Genomic DNA, 7,097 nt, shown 5'->3' with positions numbered 1-7,097 from the left:
CACACACACACACACACACACACACACACACACACACACGATAAAAGCCCCAGGCACCAGTGTCTCACCACTGTAACCCTAGCTACTCTGGAGGATGAGAGTTGAAGATTGCAATTCAAAGCCAGCCAGGGAAGAAAAGTCCTCGTGAGACTCTTATCTCCAATTAACCACTCAAATACCGGAAGTGGTGCTGTGGTTCAAGTGGCAGAGCGCTAACCTTGAGTACAAAGAGGCTCATAGACAGTGCCCAGACCCTGAGTTCAAGCCCCACAAACAAACAAACAAAAATAAAGATTAATTTTTATCTATATAAATTATATCTTAATGAAATTTTTTGTTTTAAGGGGGTATACTGGGGTTTCAACTAGGGCCTCACACTTGCACACAAGCACTCTACCATTTTAGCCAATTTTAGCCATGTCTCTAAGCCATCAGTTAAGCCATATTTTATAGTGTGGATGAATCCAAATTTTCTTTTCCTTTATAAATAAAACCAAAAGAAAAAAAAATAAGTTGGAGGATTCTTCTGAGCAACAAAGAAAAATTGATTATATACAAATCTTTTCAAGTTACAGGCCATTTGGGAATACCATCAATCATTTTAAGTAGATGACCTTATACAGTTCCTTTGATAAAGACTATATTCACAAAATACAATGTATCAACCAGGCACCAAAGTTCAAGCTTGTAATCCTAACTACTTGAGAGGGGAGATCAGGGTTTGATCCCAGGGGGGAAAAAAAGCCCAAAGACTCCATCTTTACCAGTGGCTAGGTACTGGGAGGAGATCAGGGGATCAAAGTCTAAAGCCATCCCAGGAAAAAAAGGGGGAAAAAAAAGCCAAAGACTCCATCTTAACTAATGGGTAGGTACTAGGATGGTGTACTTGTCATCCCAGCTACTCAGGAAGCATAACGTCTGGGCAAAGTGGTAAGCACCTGTCATTCCACTAACAGGTGGGGCCTTAAGTAGTAGCACCTGCCTAGAAAGAACAAGGCCCTAAATTCAATCCCAAATTCCTCCAACTAAAAGAGATAAAATGTATCTTTGAATTTCAGATATCTCAAAAAGTTTCACTGACAACTTTCATCATAGAAGTCCAAATAATTTCACTATCCTATCAAGCGCCTTAACATGTGCTCATTAGAAATTTATTTTTGGTTTATTAAAATACTTATTTTAAAAGTTGACTTGCTCACACTTATAATCTTAGCTACACAGAAAGCTGAGATCTGAGGATCTTAGTTCCAAGCCAGCCTGGGCAGACGAATCTCCAATTAACTAGAAAAACAAAATTGGAGGGATGGCTTAACTGGTGTAGTACCCACTGTGAGCAAAAACAGCAGAGACAGAGTTTGAGGCCTGAGTTCAAGCCCCAGTACTTACTTACACACCACACACACACAATTGACTTGTCTTTTGAATATACTTGTTTAAAGAGTTCTTCATGTATTTTTTGGGGGGGAGGGGGTACGGTCATGGGGCCTGAACTCTGGGCCTGGGCGCTGTCCTTCAGCTCTTCAGCTCAAGGCTAGCGCTCTACCTCTTGAGCCACAGCGCCACTTCCAATTTTTTTTTTTTTTTTTGCTTATGTGGTGCTGAGGAATTGAACTCAGGGCCTCTTGAATGCAAGGCAAGCACTCTACCACTGAGCTACCTTCCCAGCCCCAAGTTCTTCATGTATTATGAGACCATCTCTTTTTATCTTCACATTTCCTTTTTTTTTTTCTTTTTTCTTTGTTTTTCATAGTGCTGGGGATCTAACCTTGGGCATGTTGAAGCACTTTGCTTCAATTCAGTGAACAAAGAGCATATATTCCCCATCAGAGAAAGGGCCTGAGAATCACTAGTAATCAAGCCTGACACTGCAATATTGAACAAATGCTGACTACCAATAATTGCCTACCCGCAGACCCCTTTTTTAATCTGAGAGGAGAAAAATCAGTCTTATAACACCGGAGAAAAGTCAGTCTTATAATGCCAAGTCAAGGGCGTGCTGTGATGATGCCATGTTCGTTACAAAACCATTCTGAAGCAGTTGGACTTAATTCCCAATGACAGAAAAAGTCTTAATTTTGCCCTTGTGTGTGGTCTATGACAGTAAATGTACAGCAAGTTTATTTTCTTTTTCAGCTTTGCTTCTTGAGATAAGAAGCCCTATTTTGACCCTTCAAAGTTAGCTAAAACTCTAGTTCTACCCTTTTGTGTATGCATGGTATAGACTCCTAGTTCACACTGGTTTGCATTTTTTTAAGTTACTAATTCTTATGGTAATTGCCAAAACATTAATAAGCATTTTCATATATTACAATTCATTTCAAATATGAAGTATATATTTACATTACTTACCAATGCTATGAAATTGCCATCTCTGATGAATTCTTTCTGGAAGAAGTTGTAAAATTTTCTAAAATTCAATATGAACAAAATGAAGACAAGAATGAAAAGCAAGTAATAAGTCCGTATCTAGTAAAATGTGAAGTATTAGAGTAAGAGTTAAATCCTTAAGAGTTTCTTACAGAAAAGAGAGGGAATAAAATTGATCAAAGTATATTATATGCATGTATGGAAATGTTACAATGAAACAACTTGTACAATTAATACATACTAATAAATTTTTTAAAAACAAAACTTAATAAGAAAAAAAAAGTTTTTTACATAAAACATAGTATACAAATACAAAATAGTCTTAAACAGTGCAACTCCTTATAACTACTGGTGCTATTAGGGTTTGAACTCAGGGCCTTATACTTGGCTATGCAGGTGGCTCTACCCTTGAGCCCAGACAACACTGTTTATTTTAGTTATTTTTTTCAAGACAGATTCTAGCATTTGTACATTTATACTCAGGGCCAACCTCCAACTTCATCTGGGAATTACAAGGTGTGCACCACCATTCTGGCCTAAAATACGTTATTTTTAACAAAGGAATACTCTGAAAGGGCTTCTATTAACTCATCACTCATTAATCACAATCATAAACTTCTGAAGGAAAACCTCCCAGGTTCTATTCTGTATCAAAATACCTAAATTTCAATAATCCCTTATAAACAGTCAGGCAATCTCTTAGGATGGTTTATTTACCACTTGAAGTGGTATGACTAATGAAAAATAAGTTCAAAACATTAAATACTGATCTAGAACTCATTGTATAGCTTAGGCTAGACTATAATTCAAAATCCTCTTGCCTCCAAATAGCTGAGATTGCAGGCCGGCACCACTACTTCCAGCTCTTTTTATTACTGTGTTGGCTGCCCAAGCTGCTCATAAACTTCTAGGCTCAAGTGATCCATCCCTCTGCCTCAGTATCCTGAGTAACTGTTACTTAAAGATGCATACCATCACACTTGGTGAGAAATAAATTTCTTTGCTATGGCTCTGAAGTCATAGTGTATAGTCCCTAGTCTTCTACAGTTCTTCAAATTCTCAGTAGAAGTTAAGGCAGAACAAAAACTAAGTTCTTTTGAAAGTAGAAGTATAGCTCAAGTGGTAGACTTTTGTTCAAGTTAGCCTTAAGCAAAAGGCCCTGAGTTCAAGCCTCAGTACTAGTACTGGCGCGCACGCACGCACACGCACACACGCATGCACGCGCGTACACGCACACACACACACACACACACACACACACTAAATTATCTTAAACTGGATGAGGGAGATCAAGATTAGGTATTCAGAGACTGAGCTATTTGAGGCCAATCCAGGCAAAAAGGTTTACAAGACAATGTATCAATAAGGTAGGGATAATGATGTTTTCCTGTCATTCCAACTACCCAGAAAGTATAAATAGGAGAATCATGATCTAGCCCAGTCAAAAAGTGAAAATTTATTTTTTATAATAATGAGAGCAAAACAGGCCAAGGATCTGGCTCAAGTGGTAGAGTACTTGCCTAGCAAACACAAGGCCTTTGGTACTACTACCAAAATAAATAAAGAACAAGTTATTTTTTAAAGGTGGAGGCAGAGATGGACATCAATGGTTCATGTCTGAAATCTTAGCTGCATGGGATGCTAAGACCTGAGAATCATGGCTTGAGGCCAATCTGTGCAGAAAAGTCTGAGAGAGTTCCAATGAACCATCAAAAAAGCAGTTGGACTGGCAGCAAAACTCAACTGGTTGAGTGCCAGCCATAAGCAAGAAAGTAAGTGGAAGATCAAGGCCTTAAACTCAAGCCCCAGTACCATCAAAAGAAAAGAGAAAGAAAAAAGGCGGGATTAGAAGATAATTTGTTTTTGTAGACTAAAAATATAAAACAAATTTTATCAGAGTATCAAAGTTTGCTTACCCACACCTAAGCTCCATTTCCTATTTTCTTTTTTCATTTTTGGTAGGTCATGGGTCTTGGAACTCGGGGCCTGGGCACTGTCCCTGGACTTTTTTCGCTCAAGACTAGTGCTCTACCACTTTGAGCCACAGAGCCACTTCTGATTTTCTGACGTTTAAATTGGTGATAAGAGTCTCTAGGGATTTTTTTACCTGGGGAGGGGGGAAGGGGGAGCTTTGAACCTTGAGCCTCAGATCTCAGCTGCCTAAGTAGCTAGGATTACCAGCAGGAGCCACTGACACCCAGCTGTTTCCTACTATTTTTATAAAAACACTTACATGACAATTCAAAATAATATAAAATAATTTTAAACACAGACTCTTGTATCAACTAACAATGGAATCGTTAAAAGCAGAACTGCTTAATACCCACACTCATACGTCTAGATTTTTTTTTAATATTGCATATATAGGAGTCTTTAACTCTCAATTCCTACATGGAGAACAGGCAATGTTTTTATTTTCCATTTCTCCCTACTTAACCTATTTTACTAAAGTAAATACGTGCTTTAAAAAAAATCAGTATATAAATGGTATATGAAAATTTTCACTTTTACAAACTAATTGAATATATTAATTCTGTGGTATAAAACGCATAAAATGATTCTACCTCCACCTAAAGATAATACATTGTACCAGAAGATATAAAAATGTAATCAGGCATATTTTATATTAAAAATTAAATTTAGCTCTTCAAAAGACTGATAAATTCAGAGTGATTATATGGTTAATCCAGATTTAAATATTCCAAAAATTACTTCTAAGAAATATTAAAAGGTTAATACATGGTACTTACTTCAAAAATAAAAAGTATAGCATCCAACTCCTCTCTTTGAGACTTGTGACCTACAATATTTTACAAGAGAAGTATTAAATATTACCATGAAAAATCATCTAATGAGTTTCAATATTTCAAGTAGTAAAGGGTTGATTTTTATTGTCCTTTGTGTGTGTGTGTGTGTGTGTGTGTGTGTGCGCGCGCGCGCGCGCGCGCATGCGTGCGTGCGTGCTAGAGCTTGAACTCAGACACTAGGCACTGTCCCCGACCTTTTTATGCTTAAGGCTAGCACTCTACCACTGGAGCCACGGCTCCACTTCCAGCTATTTTGGTAGTTAACTAGAAGTACCAAGTTTCATGAGCTTTCTGCCCAGGCTGGCTGTGAACTGTGATCCTCAGCTCTCAGTTTCTTGAGGTAGCTAGAATTACAGATATAAACCACAGGCATCTGGCTTGTCATTATTTTAAAATAAGTAAATATAGTCTCTTTCTCCCTCTGATCTTGCCCACTTGCTCAAATGACTCTCACACTCTGGGAACTGATCAAAGGTATCTTTTTAAAAAGACATTTAGCTAGATGCTGGTAATGCACCCTTGTAATCCTAACTACTTAGGAGGCTTAGATCAGAGGATCGAGGCTTGAAGCCAGATTGGGCAGGAAGATCCATAGAAGTCTTATCTCCAATTAACCACCAAAAAGCTGTAAGTGGACTGTAGCTCAAGTAGAGCATTAGCCTTGAGCAAAACAACTCAGCTACAGCATTCATAGCCTGAGTTCAAGCCCCAAGACTGGAGAGATTTAAAAATATTTTAAAATGACTCCTTTGATCAAAGAAGTGTTTGAAAAGGAAAATTATCTTAAGGAAGGACCCCTTTCTTGAAAAGAACATCTGGCAAAGTCCATCTTTTAAAGAGATGCCCAAGGAGAAACAGACATTTTGTAAATTGACCAAATTTCTAGGCCCAATTGATAATTCCAAAACGGTGTAACCAGCCAGAGTGGGAGACTCACTCCTATAATCCTCACTACCTAGGAAGCTGAGACCTGAGGATCACAAGTTTGAAGTCAGCCCAAGTAGACAAATCCAAAAGATTCTTGTCTCCAATTAACAAGCAGAAAGCCAGAGCTGGAGGTATGGCTTAAATGGCCAACTGTGAGTGAAAAAGCTGAGCAAGAGGGCAAGGCTCTCAGTTGCACAATAAATAAATACATATGTGCATACATATACACATACATATATAGTGTAACAGCAAGAATGATCTAACGTACTAGATATTCATAACAAAGGGGCATAGCTGTCATAAAGCAAATTTAATCCAAACCCCCAATATTTTTTCCACCACAAATACACCTGATGTTGAAGCACATCTAAATGGTTTTACTATACCTACTACTGCTTTGCTTTAGTAACAAACTTTGGTCTCTACTTTCATGTATCCTAAATTCTTTTGGTGATGTCATGAGCCCAGTAACCAAGAGCCAGGTAAATAGCTCATCCCTTTTGGAGACCTCTTTGGAGCCTTACCATTTCTAGTAATATTAATACCTTAGTTTTCTTTCAAATAAGACCTACTAGTACAGTGAGAGTGATATTAAATAGCCGTCTAATGAAATAAAGTAACGACTGTCTCATGCCCAAATACCTCTGTTTAAAACTGTTTGTGGCAATTATTGGAAATATCAACATAAGCCAGAACACATGTTAACATCTTACCTTTCTGTTTAAGACTAGCTTCAATAGTTACAAAATTTTCAAAGAACACGTAGTATATATGTGAAAAATGTTGGTCAAAAAACTGCTTAAGATCAATAGATTCTGCATTCTCTGAAAAATAAAAAAAAAGTTTTAAGCAATTATCTTATAAAGGTTAAATAAATCATGGTTAATAAATATTCGTAGTGCCAAATTTCCTTTAAAGAACTACCCTTAATTTCTATCCTAATAAAACATATGGAATGTGTACTTTCATATATCTTATCTTCTTTTTTTTTTTTTT

The 7,097-nt window shown here is 37.3% G+C and overlaps 1 protein-coding gene across 1 annotated transcript in view; it reads right to left on the bottom strand.

The window, feature by feature from the left end:
• The window catches only part of Ralgapa1 (Ral GTPase activating protein, alpha subunit 1 (catalytic)), a 255,284-nt gene that overhangs the window by 189,880 nt on the left and 58,307 nt on the right, over nt 1-7,097 (bottom strand). The gene's annotated exons all lie outside the window — the stretch shown is intronic.

Source organism: Dipodomys ordii, unplaced genomic scaffold (genome assembly GCF_000151885.1).
Source record: "Dipodomys ordii isolate 6190 unplaced genomic scaffold, Dord_2.0 Scaffold16, whole genome shotgun sequence".
Lineage (NCBI taxonomy): Eukaryota > Metazoa > Chordata > Mammalia > Rodentia > Heteromyidae > Dipodomys > Dipodomys ordii.
The sequence above is the reverse complement of the archived record's forward strand: the minus strand, read 5'-3'. Positions and strand labels throughout refer to the sequence as shown.